The sequence below is a fragment of the Gossypium arboreum genome, chromosome 1, assembly GCF_025698485.1.
Source record: "Gossypium arboreum isolate Shixiya-1 chromosome 1, ASM2569848v2, whole genome shotgun sequence".
NCBI classification, from domain to species: domain Eukaryota; kingdom Viridiplantae; phylum Streptophyta; class Magnoliopsida; order Malvales; family Malvaceae; genus Gossypium; species Gossypium arboreum.
In genome coordinates, this window is record NC_069070.1 from 1908430 (window position 1) to 1924753 (window position 16324).

Sequence of the window (16324 nt, forward strand, 5' to 3'; positions counted from 1 at the left end):
GAACGTTTAATCAATTGAGTTGTATAACATTGTAATTAATTTCAAAACTTTACAACTAGAAAAACTTTAAAAATTCTTATCGCTTAAGATCTTAGGGTTTCATCAGTTATGTTGCCTTGGGTGTATTTACAAGTTATAAATAACACGTCCGCGAAAACAAATACCAAAAACTAAAATGTAACGGTCCCAAACAAATTAAAATTTGAAAGAAGGTAAATTTTGAAATAAAAATCCAAAATGTACTTTTAACAAATTGTGTGAACCAAGCTCCAGAGTCGCCGCCAAGTCCTAAGTCTGAAGGTCACCTGAAACGTATTAAACAAACGGATGAGCGAGAAGCTTAGTGTGTGACTTGGCCCACAAACAGTATATACTTATAACAAACACAAATGTAAAAACCATCACAAAAGTTTTACTTATAATGTACAATTGCCAGAAACATATGTTAGATCGGAATATCATATTTTCATAATAAAAAATCTCAAACTGATTCTCTTATACAAAATGAGATGTATTTCATAACCGGATACAAATGAGATGCATATTAAGATTCTGACACATAATCAAATTCAGATACAAATGCAAACGCAAATTTTGATACAGATGCAATCACAGATCCTACTTCCATCCGCTACACACCAACTCCATCCAGCCATTCACAGCAAATAGGACTAAAATAGTTCATCCATCTAGTCACACCGTGTCGTGGTGAGAACTTAAAGATGATTATAAATAGGCAGCATAGTCGCAACTCCAATGAGGGGTTTTTAAGTGTCTTGTTGGATTGCTTCATTTTGTATTCTTTGTTTCTTAGTTTGAAACTCTCTTTTGTTATTACTTGGAGAGTGATTCTAATAATTGGGTTCAATAATGGGGCTGCAATATCAGTTTTTACAGTGGTAGCTTGGGCTGGAGCAAATAGGTGATCTGTTCAATTATTGAATATAATCATTCTTTGATGGTGTTGTAGGCCAATTTTAGCCCATTTACATCAAAACCCAATTTAGCCTTACCTAACCCACCAAAATTAAACCCAAAACCCAAAATCTTAACTACCCAAAGCCCAATTTACATCAAAACCCCAATCGCCCAAACCCTAAGCCCAAATCAAAATAAAAAAACCTAGCCCACAACTTAAACTTTTCTCAACTAGCCACTCCTTTTCCACCACCAACTCCACTAGCCACACCTTTTCCACCACCAACTCCACTAGCCACTCTTTTTCCACCACCAACTCCACTAGCCACACCTTCTCCACCACCACTTGTACCTACAAATGAAGACATAAACAATAAAAAAATATTTTGTAAATGGCTATATAAGCCTTCTCATATTTTGTATATGGTGGGGTGGATTTTTTTTTTTGGAGAGTTTTTGGGAGAGAAAGTTATTGTAAAGGATTTTTGGAGAGGTTTCTTTTTAAAGTAATCAAGGAGAAGAGTTATTGTGAAGGCTAGTTTTTGGAGAAGCTAGTTTTTTTGGAGATTAATCAAAGATCAAAGCAAAAGAGGTTTCTTTGTCTATTCTCATTTTAAGTTCTTTGTTTACTTATTGTTTTCCTTTCAATCTTATTTTGTTTCTTTTATACGAAAGAAAAAAATAAAAGGAAGAAGATTACCCATTTTTACCGAAAAAGTTTTTTGAGGTCCCATTGTCAGGTATGTGTGGCCATGCATGATCCGACGACCGGACGATGGCCGGCCTTGTGGCCGAAAATCACCCACCCTCTCCCTCTCCCTCTCCCTCTTTTCTTTTTTGTTATTATTATATTTCTTAATATTATATTATATATATTCTTTTAATATATTAGGTATATTTTAAATTTTATATTACGTATATATATATATTATACTATTTTATGTATATATCTTTAATATTATATTATTTATATATTTTTTTTTACATGTTATCTTATGTATATATCTTAACTATATTATGTATGTATTTTAACACTATATTATGTACATATTTTTAATATTATCACGTATTTATTTTTTTATATATGTACGTATTGATGTAGTATTATTAATAGTATTGATTTTAAACATCATTATTATTTCTAATATATATATATATTATATACATTTTTTTATTTCTATTTTATTTTTTATTTGTCAATATTAATTATTATTATTCTAATATTTTGATATTTTAATATTTTATATTTTATATATTTTATTATTCACATCATTATTCGCATTTTTGACAATAATATTCTTGGATTTTTTACTATCATTTTAAAAACTTTTTACATTTTAATTTTAAGAATAAGGCAATGTACCGATTTTAACATTAAGTCATCGATTTCATTGCTATGTTAGGTGAAATTAATCGGCTCGTGTTAAAACGGACGTCTTTCTAAAAACCAAAAAAAACTTGCAACTTCTCATTTCCTTCAATCGGATCACACTTAAATGTCAAATTGAATTCGTATTTTTGAAAATCAAGACAACATGTGTTTAATAAAATACCAATTTTGGGCGTCATGAGGGTGCTAATACCTTCTTCAGCAGAATCCGACTCTCGAACCCTAAATTTTCTCTGGATTTTAACGTAGACCTAAACTTAGCCTTTTATTTGTTTTAATAAGAGATCTAATAGGTGTCCGATCACACCTAGGAAAAAGGATCGGTGGCGACTCCTGCTTATTTCAAAAATCAAACGTCAAATTTCAAACTTTTTTTCAATAAATCGCTACAATTAGCGACCAAGCTAAGCTAAAATTTTTACGTCACATACCGGCGACTCATTGGGGACCTCCATTTTTGAGAGTCGAGTTGAATTAAACGCGTGTTGTCAAAATTTTCAAATTTCCGTGTTCAAATTAATATTTAATCATGATCCTTAAGTTTTGTTTTTTTATCATACATACGTATCTCCTAATTTGTTTTATCTTTCGTTTTAGTTTTGTAGTTTTAAAATAAATGAAAGGATTGCAAGTTTCTCCCACACACCGTGCACTTGCATTTTGCATAACATAAGCTCTCTACCCGGGCTCTGTCCGTTTAAGTGAAAGTAAACGCTATGTCTTCTTGAGTTAACTCATCCCTCCGCACAGGCTAGTGAATACTTTCGGGTTACATATGACTTATGCTTTCGTGAGTTAACTTGTCCCTCCGCATAGGCATAAGTAAATGTAATCCCTCGAATTGAACTCGTGAGCCTGTGATGGGTTATGACCGAGGCTTCGTGCTAATCTTAGCAGATGAAAGTACGAGCAATTCGAGTACCTGTCTAGAACCAAAACCGCATATAGTGAACCTTACGAGCCACCCAACTAGAGCCATGCCGAACCTCCGCTCGTTTAGTAGTCACCGAAATAAGTACACGGGAAAAGCACATCTTACCTTCTATTTCTTTTACATTTGTGCTTTCTAAGCAAGGGAATCAAGTCCACTGGACCAAGTAGCTTAATTTGTTAGATTTTCCACACTTTTTCTCTGTTTATATGTGTTGCGCTAACCAAGGTCGTTTGTTTGTATTTTTATTTTTCATCATGCATCGAAGGCATCTTGTTAGGAAGGTGTTGATTAGAGATTGGTTGCCAAAAACGGGTTTCTAATAGAGGAGTCAATTATACGAGTGACCGAAACGTTGTGTTATACTCCTTTGATTAAGGAAATGCCTAAATAGGGGTTATCTTGAAATTAACACCAAATTTTTGCATATTCATTCATGACTGACATTCATTTGACATTCATGCATTCATTCATGCATTCATTCATACATTGCATATCCCATACTCGGTCGCTGAAGATAAAATATATAATTCGCAGTTGTAATACCACAAGACTGGAACCACGTCATCCGTATAAAACGCGCCGACAAGCTAGAGTAATGGAAGCTGAATTCAATGAGAGAATTGAAAAGATGGAAAGGGTTCAAAAGGAATTACAAGAGCAACTGGCCAAATCGCAACAAGAGACGAGAGACCTAATGGTGAGATCTCGAGAGGAATCACTCGAGCAAAGAGACCAGATGGCTAAAATGATGGAGATGATGACAACTTTGGTCAAAGGAAAAGGACCCATGCAGAACCCCGATGTTATGGAACTTCAGTCAAGAATTCACCACGATCAGGATCCACTCTATCCCCCGGGATTCACTCCACTACCTGCATATACAACACAAAGAGGGTATACTCAAGGGGAACCCACAGTCTTGGAACAACGACCTATGCCACCTGCTCCACCCACTAATCTGGGGCAAGGAATATTCGTGTCGAACCCAGGGGCAAGCCCTGCTGATCCACTAGTTCCAGATCTGGATGACCCAGCGGAGGTAGCCAAGTTGAAATTGGATAACCATGACGCAAAATATAGGAGTCTAGAGGAAAGACTCAAAGCAATAGAAGGCACTGAAGTCTTCTCCGCACTAGGTGCCAAGGAACTCAGTTTGGTACCTGATCTAATTTTGCCTCCGAAGTTCAAAGTGCCTGATTTTGAGAAGTATGATGGGACAAGGTGCCCAAAAGCACATCTCATTATGTTCTGTCAAAAAATGACCTGTTATGTGAACGAGGATAAACTACTCATACATTGCTTTCAAGATAGTCTAACAGGGTCAGCTCTTCGGTGGTACAACCAACTTAGTAGAGAAAAGATTCGATCTTGGAAGGACTTGGCGTCTGCATTCTGCGAGCAGTACAAGCATGTATCAGACACGGTGCCAGACCGGATGACCTTACAAATGATGGAGAAAAAGCCATCAGAGACCTTCAGACAGTATGCGCAGAGATGGAGAGACGTCTCGGCCCAAGTGGAGCCCCCACTAATAAAAACGGAGATAACCGTTCCCTTTATCAACACCTTAAAGGCGCTGTTTTATGACAAACTAGTGGGAAGTGCCACGAAGGAGTTTGCGGATATTGTAATATCTGGTGAGCTCATAGAGAATGCCGTCAAGAGCGATAGAATGGAAGGTTCAGAAGGCTCAAAAGGGGCAGCACCTATGAAGAAGAAAGAACCAGAAGCCCACATGGTGGGAATGGGAAGCCGTTATGCCTCTAATCCGTATCCGAACCAACCCCGACCTCGAAATTATCCACCTCCAAATTTCTATTATCCCCCTCAAAACCCTTACTACCAAGCACCACCTTCTTCCTATCCCGTTTAGGCCACGAACAACCAAAGACCCATCACCTCATTCCCGCAAAACACGATACCCATTCAAAGCCAACCTAAAAATGAACCAAGACCAACAAGGCCCAACCTCGAGAGGCCACAATTTACTCCTATCCCTGTGTCGTATGGGGAATTGTACCCAAAACTCTTGGAGAAGCAATTGATATCTCCCCATTATGGCCCCCCTTAAACCTCCATACCCGAAATGGTACGATCTAAATGCTAGTTGTGCATACCATGCGGGGAACCAGGGGCATTCTACTGAGAACTGTCTTGCTTTCAAAAAGAGAGTTCAAGGGCTCATCGATGCGGGCATTTTGCAATTTGATGGTACTGGCAGTACGACCGGGAATCCATTCCCAAACCACACCAAAGGGAATGTGAGCGCAGTAGGAGAGGAAAATGAATGGAAAAGTAGAAGATGGGTTTCTGAAATAAGAACACCTCTGCAGAAAATCTGGGAGGTACTAGTTGAAAAAGAGTTGCTATATCGTCTTGACGGAGTATTCGAAGGAAAAGATGCAAAAGGTCACAGTTTTTGTGAGTTCTATGGCATTGAAGGGCACGACATTCAGTCCTGCGACGAGTTCAGAGGATTAATGCAAAGTATGATGGATAACAAGGAGATTGGGATCTTTTATAAAAGCGAGGAGGCCGATAGAGGAGAAATATGCACTTCTGACAATCAATCATTGGGTTTCCTATATAGCGCCGACCGACCGTTAATAATTTATTATGACGCGAAGAAAGAGCCGATGAAGCCAAAAATGATAATCGAAGTACCATCTCCTTTCCCTTATAAGAACAATAAAACAGTACCGTGGAGATACGATGTTAATATTTTCACACCGGAAGTTGGAAATTCCAAAGCCATAACTGAAGATGTGGGAGAGGTAGGTCATTTTACCCGAAGTGGACGGTGCTATTCTAAAGAAATTAAACCGGTAAAGAAAAGTAGTGACTCGAAGCAAAAAGGGAAAGCAGTGATGCAAGAAGTCGAAGTCGAGCAAGAAATTCCACCCGTACAAGAAACTAAAAAGCCTGTGAACGAGGAAGACGCTCAGGAATTCTTAAAATTTATCAAGCACAGTGAGTATAGTGTGGTGGAACAATTAAGCAAGCAGCCAGCAAGAATCTCAGTTTTATCTCTACTCTTAAATTCAGAGCCACATCGGAACGCTTTGCTGAAAGTGTTAAATCAAGCTTACGTAGCTAACAACATATCCGTTGAGAAGCTTGATAGATGGGTAAACAATCTGAATGCGGACAATTTCATCTCTTTTAGTGATGATGAGATACCGCCAAATGGTAGAGGCTCGGTGAAAGCGCTGCATATCACGACTCGCTGCAAGGGCTACATAATACCGAAGGTACTCATCAATAATAGGTCAGCGTTAAATGTTATGCCATTGGCCACGCTTTCCAGAATACCGATGGATTTGTCCTACTTAAGGCCCTGTCATTCCACGGTAAGGGCATTCGACGGAACGAGGCGCGAAGTCATGGGAAAGATCGAAATCCCTTTGGAAGTGGGCCCTTACATTTATGATGTCGAGTTTCAAGTCATGGACATTACACCCTCTTATAACTGCCTTTTGGGAAGACCCTGGATCCATTCTGCTGGAGCAGTCCCATCATCCCTCCATCAAAAGGTGAAATTTATCATGGACGGTTGTTTGGTCACTGTTGAGGGAGAAGAAGACATTGTCGCATCTGTCTCTGCCGATGCACCGTACTTGGAAGTGAACAAAGACGCATTGGAATGTTCCTTCCGATCCCTTGAATTCGTCAATGCCACTTTTATTGTTGAGGGAAATAGAATTTCGATGCCAAAACTATCGAGAAATACTAGAATGGGTGTCAAATTGACCGTAGGAAGGGGAGCTCAAGCGAGAAGAGGTTTAAGGAGATATCTGCAAGGAATAGTCAGGGCTTTAAAGCCAGTGCACCACAAAGCCCGATACGGTTTGAGGTTCTAGCCAGACATGCGTCAAAGAAGAAGACAGTGGAAGAAAGATCAGGAAAGAAGGATCGCAAGAACTTTGGGCCGAGAGCCATAATGGGAGCCCATAGAATACCCTCCTTTGTCAAAAACATTTACATCTACGGGAATGATATACCCTGAACAAGATGATCCACGAAACATGCTGGGGTTAATTGAAAGGGGTTTTCAGAATGTCAGTATAAATGTCATTGACAAAGGGGCTGGTGCAAGTAAAGATGTCTCGAGGATACGCCCTTGCCCTCCTGGTTTTATGATGAACAATTGGACTGCCGAGGAGCTTCTTGTAGTTTATAAGTCTTCAGAGTAATGCTAAACATTAAACTTTTATTATGTCCTTAGATATAATAGAATTCTTTTGTAAGAGCTTGCATTCGCTCTTTATCATTTAAATGAATATCAATGAAGATGCATTTTGTCACGATTTTTCGCATTATCACTAATTTCATAATCATTTTCTCATTTCATAGCCTATCCTTACATTTGCCTCATTGCCATGACATAACATTTTGTTTGTTGTTTCCAATACTTGGATGCCCCTCTATAGTTTCCTTTTCTATTCAACTTTCAGGTGCTCAGATAGTGACGACATGAATAAGCCCGTCACGAATTTTGAAATTGATTTTGAGAAGGTTGTTTGCTTAGGAGAATTTGAAGCCAAAGAAAATGCTGAAGATTACGTCTCGTCTCCTGAATTGTTAAGAATGGTGGAGCAAGAGGATAAACAGATTTTGTCTCACGAAGAATCTGTGGAAACAATAAATTTGGGCACTGAAGAGAGGAAACAAGAAGTGAAGATTGGGACTTCTATTTCAGAGAGTACCAGGCATAATTTGATCACTTTACTCCACGAATACAAATATGTTTTCGCATGGTCATACCAGGACATGCCAGGGCTAGATGAAGATTTAGTGGTCCATAAGCTCCCATTAAAGCCAGAATGCAAGCCCATCCAAAGAAAAATTAAGACGGATAAGACCAAATGTTGTTGAAAATAAAAGAGGAAGTCAAGAAGCAATTTGATGTTGGCTTCCTACAAGCCTCAAATATCCGAATGGGTGGCTAACATAGTCCCAGACCAAAGAAAGATGGCAAAGTACGAATGTGCGTGGATTACCGTGACCTGAACCGAGCAAGCCCAAAAGATAATTTTCCCTTGCCACATATTGATACGTTGGTGGACAACACAACAAAACATTCATTGTTTTCTTTCATGGATGGATTCTCGGGGTATAATCAGATCAAGATGGCCCCTGAGGATATGGAGAAAACTACCTTCATAACAATGTGGGGAACGTTCTGCTACAAGGTGATGCCATTCGGGTTAAAGAATACTGGGGCAACATATCAGAGGGCTATAGTGATGTTATTCCATGACATAATGCATAAAGAAATAGAGGTCTACGTTGATGATATGATTGCTAAATCCCGAGGGGAAGAAGAGCATGTAGTGAATCTCAAGAAGTTGTTCGACAGGCTGAGAAAGTTCCAGTTAAAGCTCAATCCAGCCAAATGTACGTTTGGGGCTACCTCGGGAAAGTTGCTAGGCTTCATTGTCAGTGAAAGAGGTATCGAAGTTGATCCAGATAAAATAAAAGCCATCCAAGAATTACCACCTCAAGCATAAAAGGAAGTTAGAGGATTTTAAGGGAGATTAAACTACATTCCCCGATTTATCGCTCAACTTACCAACCAATGCGACCCAATCTTTCGGCTTCTTCGAAAACATAACCCGGGAGAATGGAACGAGGAATGCCAGCTGGCCTTTGATAAGATAAAACAATATTTGTCCATTGATATTGTATTTGACTGTGTTCGAAAGTTCAATAGGTTGCGTACTGGGGCAACACGACGAGTCAGGAAAGAAAGAAAAAGCGATCTACTACCTCAGCAAAAAGTTCTCTGAATATGAGGCAAAATATTCGTCCATTGAGAAATATTGTTGCGCTCTAGTTTGGGTAGCTCGGAGACTCAGACAATATATGTTGTATCACACGACATGGCTAATTTCAAAGCTGGACCCAATAAAATACATGATGGAATCGCCGGCACTATCAGGAAGAATGGCACGATGGCAGATCCTCCTTTCGGAATATGACATTGCCTATGTAAGTCAGAAGTCGATAAAAGGGAGCGCAATAGCTGATTTCTTAGCAACTCGAATGACAGAGGAATATGAGCCTTTAAGATTCGATTTTCCAGACGAAGACTTAATGTGCATCACAAAAATAGAATCTGAGTCATCAAAAGAGAAGTCATGGAAGATGTGCTTTGATGGTGCGTCAAATGCTTTAGGGCATGGAATTGGAGCAATCCTGGTATCACCAGACGGGAATCATTATCCGTTCACTGCAAGACTGAACTTCTTCTGTACCAATAATATCGCAGAATATGAGGCCTGTATCATGGGGCTTCGTGCAGCTATCGAACGAAACATCGAGATCTTAGAGGTGTACGGGGACTCAGCCCTAGTGATTTACCAAATCCGTGGAGAGTGGGAAGTGAGGGACTCAAAATTAATTAAGTACAGCGATTTAGTGGCTGGATTGATCAAGGAATTCAAAGAAATAACTTTTCATTACTTCCCACGAGAAGAGAACCAACTGGCTGATGCCCTGGCCACTTTGGCTTCAATGTTCAAAGCAAGTAGAGAAGCAGAAATAATGCCCCTCAAAATGAGCATATACGAGGTCCCTGCACACTGTTGTAGCATTGAGAAAGAAGTAGACGGACGGCCTTGGTTCCATGATATTTTAGAATATATCAAGAATCAAAGGTATTCCGAACAAGCGAATGAGAACGATAAAAGAACAATTAGAAGAATGGCAGCGGGATTTGTTCTTGATAAGGATATCCTGTATAAAAGAGGAAAGGATCAGATGCTTTTGAGATGTGTGGATGATGTTGAAGCCAGAAAAATACTTGAAGAGGTCCATGAGGGAATTTGCGGAACGCATGCCAATGGTTTCAATATGGCCAGAAAGATCATGAGTCTCGGTTATTATTGGCTGACAATGGAAAGTGACTGCATCAATTTTGCCAGAAAATACCACAAATGTCAAATCTACGGCGATAAAATTCATGTAGCCCCTTCACCCCTTCATGTCATGACTTCTCCGTGGCCTTTTTCTATGTGGGGCATGGATGTCATAGGGCCAATTTCTCCAAAAGCTTCAAATGGACATCAATTCATTTTTGTGGTTATCGATTACTTCACAAAATGGATTGAAGCAGGTTCGTTTGCCAATGTGACGAAGACTGCAGTGTGCAAGTTTTTGAAAAAGGAAATCATTTGCCGATATGGTTTGCCTGAAAGAATTATTTCAGATAATGCCATGAATCTGAACAATAAGATGATGGAAGAAGTGTGCAAGCAATTCCAAATAAAGCATCATAACTCCTCGCCCTATCGCCCAAAGATGAACGGGGCTGTGGAAGCAGCCAACAAAAATATTAAGAGGATCATTGGGAAAATGACTGAGACATATAAAGATTGGCACGAGAAACTACCATTTGCTTTGTATGCATATCGCACATCTGTGCGAACATCTACAGGAGCAACTCCTTTCTCTCTGGTTTATGGAATGGAAGCTGTGCTACCTATTGAGGTTGGGATCCCCTCTCTGCGAGTCTTAATGGAATCAAAGTTAGAAGAAGCAGAATGAGTAAAAGCTCGATATGATCAACTGAACCTCATTGAAGAAAAGCGTCTCAGGGCAATTTGTCATGGACAAATGTACCAGAAAAGAATGATCACAGTCCATGACAAGAAGGTACGGCCAAGAGAATTCCATAAAACTCGTGCTGAGGAAAATTCTCCCAATACAAAAAGACCTGCGAGGAAAATGGGCACCAAATTGGGAAGGACCATATGTCGTAAAGAAGGCATTCTCAGGAGGAGCTTTGATCCTTACCGAGATGGATGGGAAAGAGTTGTCGAATCCAGTGAACTCAGATGTTGTGAAGAAATATTATGCTTAAGACGAAAACCTGAAAAAGGCATCTTAAAAAAAAAAAAAGGGATCAAGGCGAAAACCCGAAAAGGGCGTCTTGATTAGTACAAAAAGATTAGGATGAAAACCCGAGTGGGCGTTCTAATGAAACAAACCTGGCGGTCAAACGATAGGTTAAGCAGTAAGGCTACAGTATTTGAAGCATTTTTGAAAGCTCGAAATCTTCTACGCAAGAAGCCGCGCTCGAAAAGATTTTTGATTGAGGAACGAGGAAGAGTTTATGTGTTGAATATCTAGAGCATTTGTATCCGTTGAATACGATCCTTTCTTTCTTTTTGACATTTTTTTACTCTCATTGGTTAACTTGCTTTGTTTGCCACATTTGAAATAGATGAATATGAAATATCATTTTTTTCCCTATCTGACCTTTTTCATGCATCTCATTATGTGTTTATTTACATGATAAATGGTGAAATGACATACTCTAAACAAAAGAAATGTTAAGCATTACCTGGATGAAAATTTGATAAGCACAAGAGTCTCAAAGTAAGAACAAAGTTCAATCGAGGCGAAGAGTGATATCTGAGAAACGTCGATTACTCGTGAAGCTTGAAGACAGGTATAAGGCCTGAAGAGAAAGTCGAGAATCAAAGCAATGAACACAGATCCTCAACAATCGTGGCTAAATGGACATCCGACAAATATGCTTAAGGAGCACTGCATAATCATGTAGGCATAAAAGCATTTAAGACAAACATGTGCATATCATGATAACATTATACATGGCATATACAGGTACTCCAGCAGAGCAAGAAATCTTGAATGAGAGTCGCACTGAATCAAAGGAAAAGACACCCGAGTTCTACCAAAGGACAGGTTTTGGTATTTTGATGTTTTTAATTCATGCTTTTCAAGAGAAATCAACTCATATTGCGAGAGATGAGTTGAGCCTCAAGACACGTTGAGGTATTTTTAATTTTTGTTTTCAAAATCAACTCATATTGCAAGAAGTGAGTTGAGCCTCGGGGCACGCTGAGGTATTTTTAGTTTATGTTTTAAATTGACTCATATTGCGAGAGGTGAGTTAAGCCTTTTAATTTTGTTTTTCAAAATCAACTCATATTGCTAGAGGTGAGTTGAGCCTCGGGCACGCTTGAGGTATTTTCAATTTTTGTGTTTTAATTTCAACTCATATTGCGAGAGGTGAGTTGAGCCTCAGGTCACGCTGAGGTATTTTTAATTTCTATTTTCAATTTACGTTGTTCAAGAATCAACTCATATTGCGAGAGGTGGGTTGAACCTTTTAATTTCTACTTTTCAAAATCAGCTCATATTGCGAGAGGTGAGTTGAGCCTCGAGTCACGTTGAGGTATTTTCAATTTCTGTTTTCAATTTACGTTGTTCAAGAATCAACTCATATTGCGAGAGGTGGGTTGAACCTTTTAATTTCTACTTTTTCAAAATCAGCTCATATTGCGAGAGGTGAGTTGAGCCTCAGGTCACGCTAAGGTATTTTCAATTTCTATTTTCAATTTACGTTGTTCAAGAATCAACTCATATTGCGAGAAGTGGGTTGAACCTTTTAATTTCTACTTTTTCAAAATCAGCTCATATTGCGAGAGGTGAGTTGAGCCTCAGGTCACGCTGAGGTATTTTCAATTCTGGTTTTCAATTTATGTTGTTCAAGAATCAACTCATATTGCGAGAGGTGGGTTGAACCTTTTAATTTCTACTTTTTCAAAATCAGCTCATATTGCGAGAGGTGAGTTAAGCCTTGGTTCACATGCTGAGGTATTTTCAATTTCTATCTTTCAAAAAAAAAATTCAACTCATATTGCAAGAAATGAGTTGAGCCTCAAGACATGTTGAGGTAATTTCAATTTCTGTTTTCAAAATTCAACTCATATTGCGAGAAATGAGTTGAGCCTCAAGACACGTTGAGGTAATTTCAATTTCTGTTCAAAATGAGTTGAGCCTCAAGACACGCTGAGGTAATTTCAATTTCTGTTTTCAAAATTCAACTCATATTGCTAGAAATTAGTTGAGCCTCAAGACATGCTGAGGTATTTTCAATTTCTGTTTTTCAAAAAAAAAATCAACTCATATTGTGAGAAATGAGTTGAGCCTCAAGACATGCTGAGGTATTTTCAATTTCTTTTCAAAAAATTAACTCATATTGCGAGAGGTGAGTTGAGCCTCGTGACACGCCGAGGTAATTTCAATTCTGTTGTCAAAAAAATCAACTCATATTGCGAGAGGCGAGTTGAGCCTCAGGTCACACGCCGAGGTATTTTCAATTTCCGTTTTTCAATTTCTGCCTTTCAAAAAAAAATCAACTCATATTGCGAGAGGTGAGTTGAGCCTTGGCTCACGCGCTGAGCTATTTTCAATTTCTGTCTTTCAAAAAAATCAACTCATATTGCGAGAGGTGAGTTGAGCTTCAGATCACACACTGAGGTATTTTTTCAATTTATATTTTTCAAAAAAATCAACTCACATTGCGAGATGTGAGTTGAGCCTCGGGTCACATGTCGAGGTATTTTCAAAATCTGTTTTTCAGATTCTGTTTTCAAAAATCAACTCATATTGCGAGAAGTGAGTTGAGCCTTGGCTCACGTGCTGAGCTATTTTCAATTTTTTTTCTCTTCAAAAAAATTCAACTCATATTGCGAGAGGTGAGTTGAGCTTTTTAATTTCTGCGAGAGTTGAGTTGAGTCTTTTAATTTCTGTTTTTCAAAAATCAACTCATATTGCGAGAGGTGAGTTGAACCTTCAGTCATATATCGAGGTATTTTCAAAATCTGCTTTTCAAGTTAAGTTTCAAAAAATCAACTCATATTGCGAGAGGTGAGTTGAGCCTTTGCTCACGTGCTGAGCTATTTTCAATTTCTGCTTTTCAAAAGAATCAACACATATTGTGAGAGGTGAGTTGAGCCTTTGCTCACGTGCTGAGCTATTTTCAATTTCTGCTTTTCAAAAGAATCAACTCATATTGCAAGAGGTGAGTTGAGCCTCGGGTCACACGCTGAGGCGTTTTCAATTTCTGCTTTTCAAAAATCAACTCATATTGCGAGAGGTGAGTTGAGTCTCGGCTCACATGCTGAGGTCTTTTTAATTTCTGCTTTTCAATTTCTGTTTTTTCAATTTATATTTTTCAAAAATCAACTCATATTGCAAGATGTGAGTTGAGCCTTGGGTTCACATGTCGAGGTATTTTCAAAATCTACTTTTGCAAGAGGTGAGTTGAGCCTTGCCTCACGTGCTGAGCTATTTTCAATTTCTGTTTTTAATGTCTAGTTTTACAGAGTCAATTCATATTGCGAGAAATGAGTTGAGCTCAGGATCACATGCCGAGTAAAGAATCACTATTAGAGCTGATTGAAGACACCAGATTTTGTCTCCCTGAAGTTGCAGTAGAGTTAATCGAGGATATCAGATCTTGCCTTTCTAAAGTGGCAGAAGAGAAGACCCAAAAGCTTATCTCACTAAAGCGATAGAAGAGCATATTAAATTACATTGGAACAGATTGAAGCTACAAGGCATATCTCCGAATTTGCAGTGGATTGAACCAAAGCTACAAGATGCGATGGACTGGAAAGAGACTACCTGAATGAGAAGAGCACCAAAGAAGTCCATACTTAGCAAGACCGGGCAAAATTGGCCTTTCTTTATATCTTTGCTCTATTCTCATTACACGATAATAAGCAAAGAGGGGCAGCTGTTGTAGGCCAATTTTAGCCCATTTACATCAAAACCCAATTTAGCCTTACCTAACCCACCAAAATTAAACCCAAAACCCAAAATCTTAACTACCCAAAGCCCAATTTACATCAAAACCCCAATCGCCCAAACCCTAAGCCCAAATCAAAATAAAAAAACCTAGCCCACAACTTAAACTTTTCTCAACTAGCCACTCATTTTCCACCACCAACTCCACTAGCCACACCTTTTCCACCACCAACTCCACCACTCTTTTTCCACCACCAACTCCACTAGCCACACCTTTTCCACCATCAACTCCACTAGCCACTCTTTTTCCACCACCAACTCCACTAGTCACACCTTCTCCACCACCACTTGTACCTACAAATGAAGACATAAACAATAAAAAAATATTTTGTAAATGGTTATATAAGCCTTCTCATATTTTGTATATGGTGGGGGGATTTTTTTTTTTGAGAGTTTTTGGGAAAGAAAGTTATTGTAAAGGATTTTTTAAGAGGTTTCTTTTTAAAGTAATCAAGGAGAAGAGTTATTGTGAAGGCTAGTTTTTGGAGAAGCTAGTTTTTTTGGAGATTAATCAAAGATCAAAGCAAAAGAGGTTTCTTTGTCTATTCTCATTTTAAGTTTTTTGTTTACTTATTGTTTTCCTTTCAATCTTATTTTGTTTCTTTTATACGAAAGAAAAAAATAAAAGGAAAAAGCTTACCCATTTTTACCTAAAGAGTTTTTGAGGTCCCATTGCAGTATGCAATGGCGCTTTACGGCATGATCCCATGACCGGACGATGGCCGGCCTTGTGGCCGAAAATCACCCACCCTCTCCCTCTTTTCTTTTTTGTTATTATTATATTTCTTAATATTATATTATATATATTCTTTTAATATATTAGGTATATTTTAAATTCTATATTACGTATATATATATTATACTATTTTATGTATATATCTTTAATATTATATTATTTATATATATATATATATATTTTTTTACATGTTATCTTATTTATATATCTTAACTATATTATGTATGTATTTTTAACACTATATTATGTACATATTTTTAATATTATCACGTATTTATTTTTTATATATGTACATATTGATGTAGTATTATTAATAGTATTGATTTTTAAACATCATTATTATTTCTAATATATATATATTATATACATTTTTTATTTCTATTTTATTTTTATTTATCAATATTAATTATTATTATTCTAATATTTTGATATTTTAATATTTTATATTTTATATATTTTATTATTCACATCATTATTCGCATTTTTGACAATAATATTCTTGGATTTTTTACTATCATTTTAAAACTTTTACATTTTAATTTTAAGAATAAGGCAATGTACCAATTTAACATTAAGTCATCGATTTCATCGCTATGTTGGGTGAAGTTAATCGGCTCGTGTTAAAAACGGGACATCCTTCTAAAAAACAAAAAAAACTTGCAACTTCTCATTTCCTTCAATCGGATCACACTTAAATGTCAAATTGAATTCGTATTTTTGA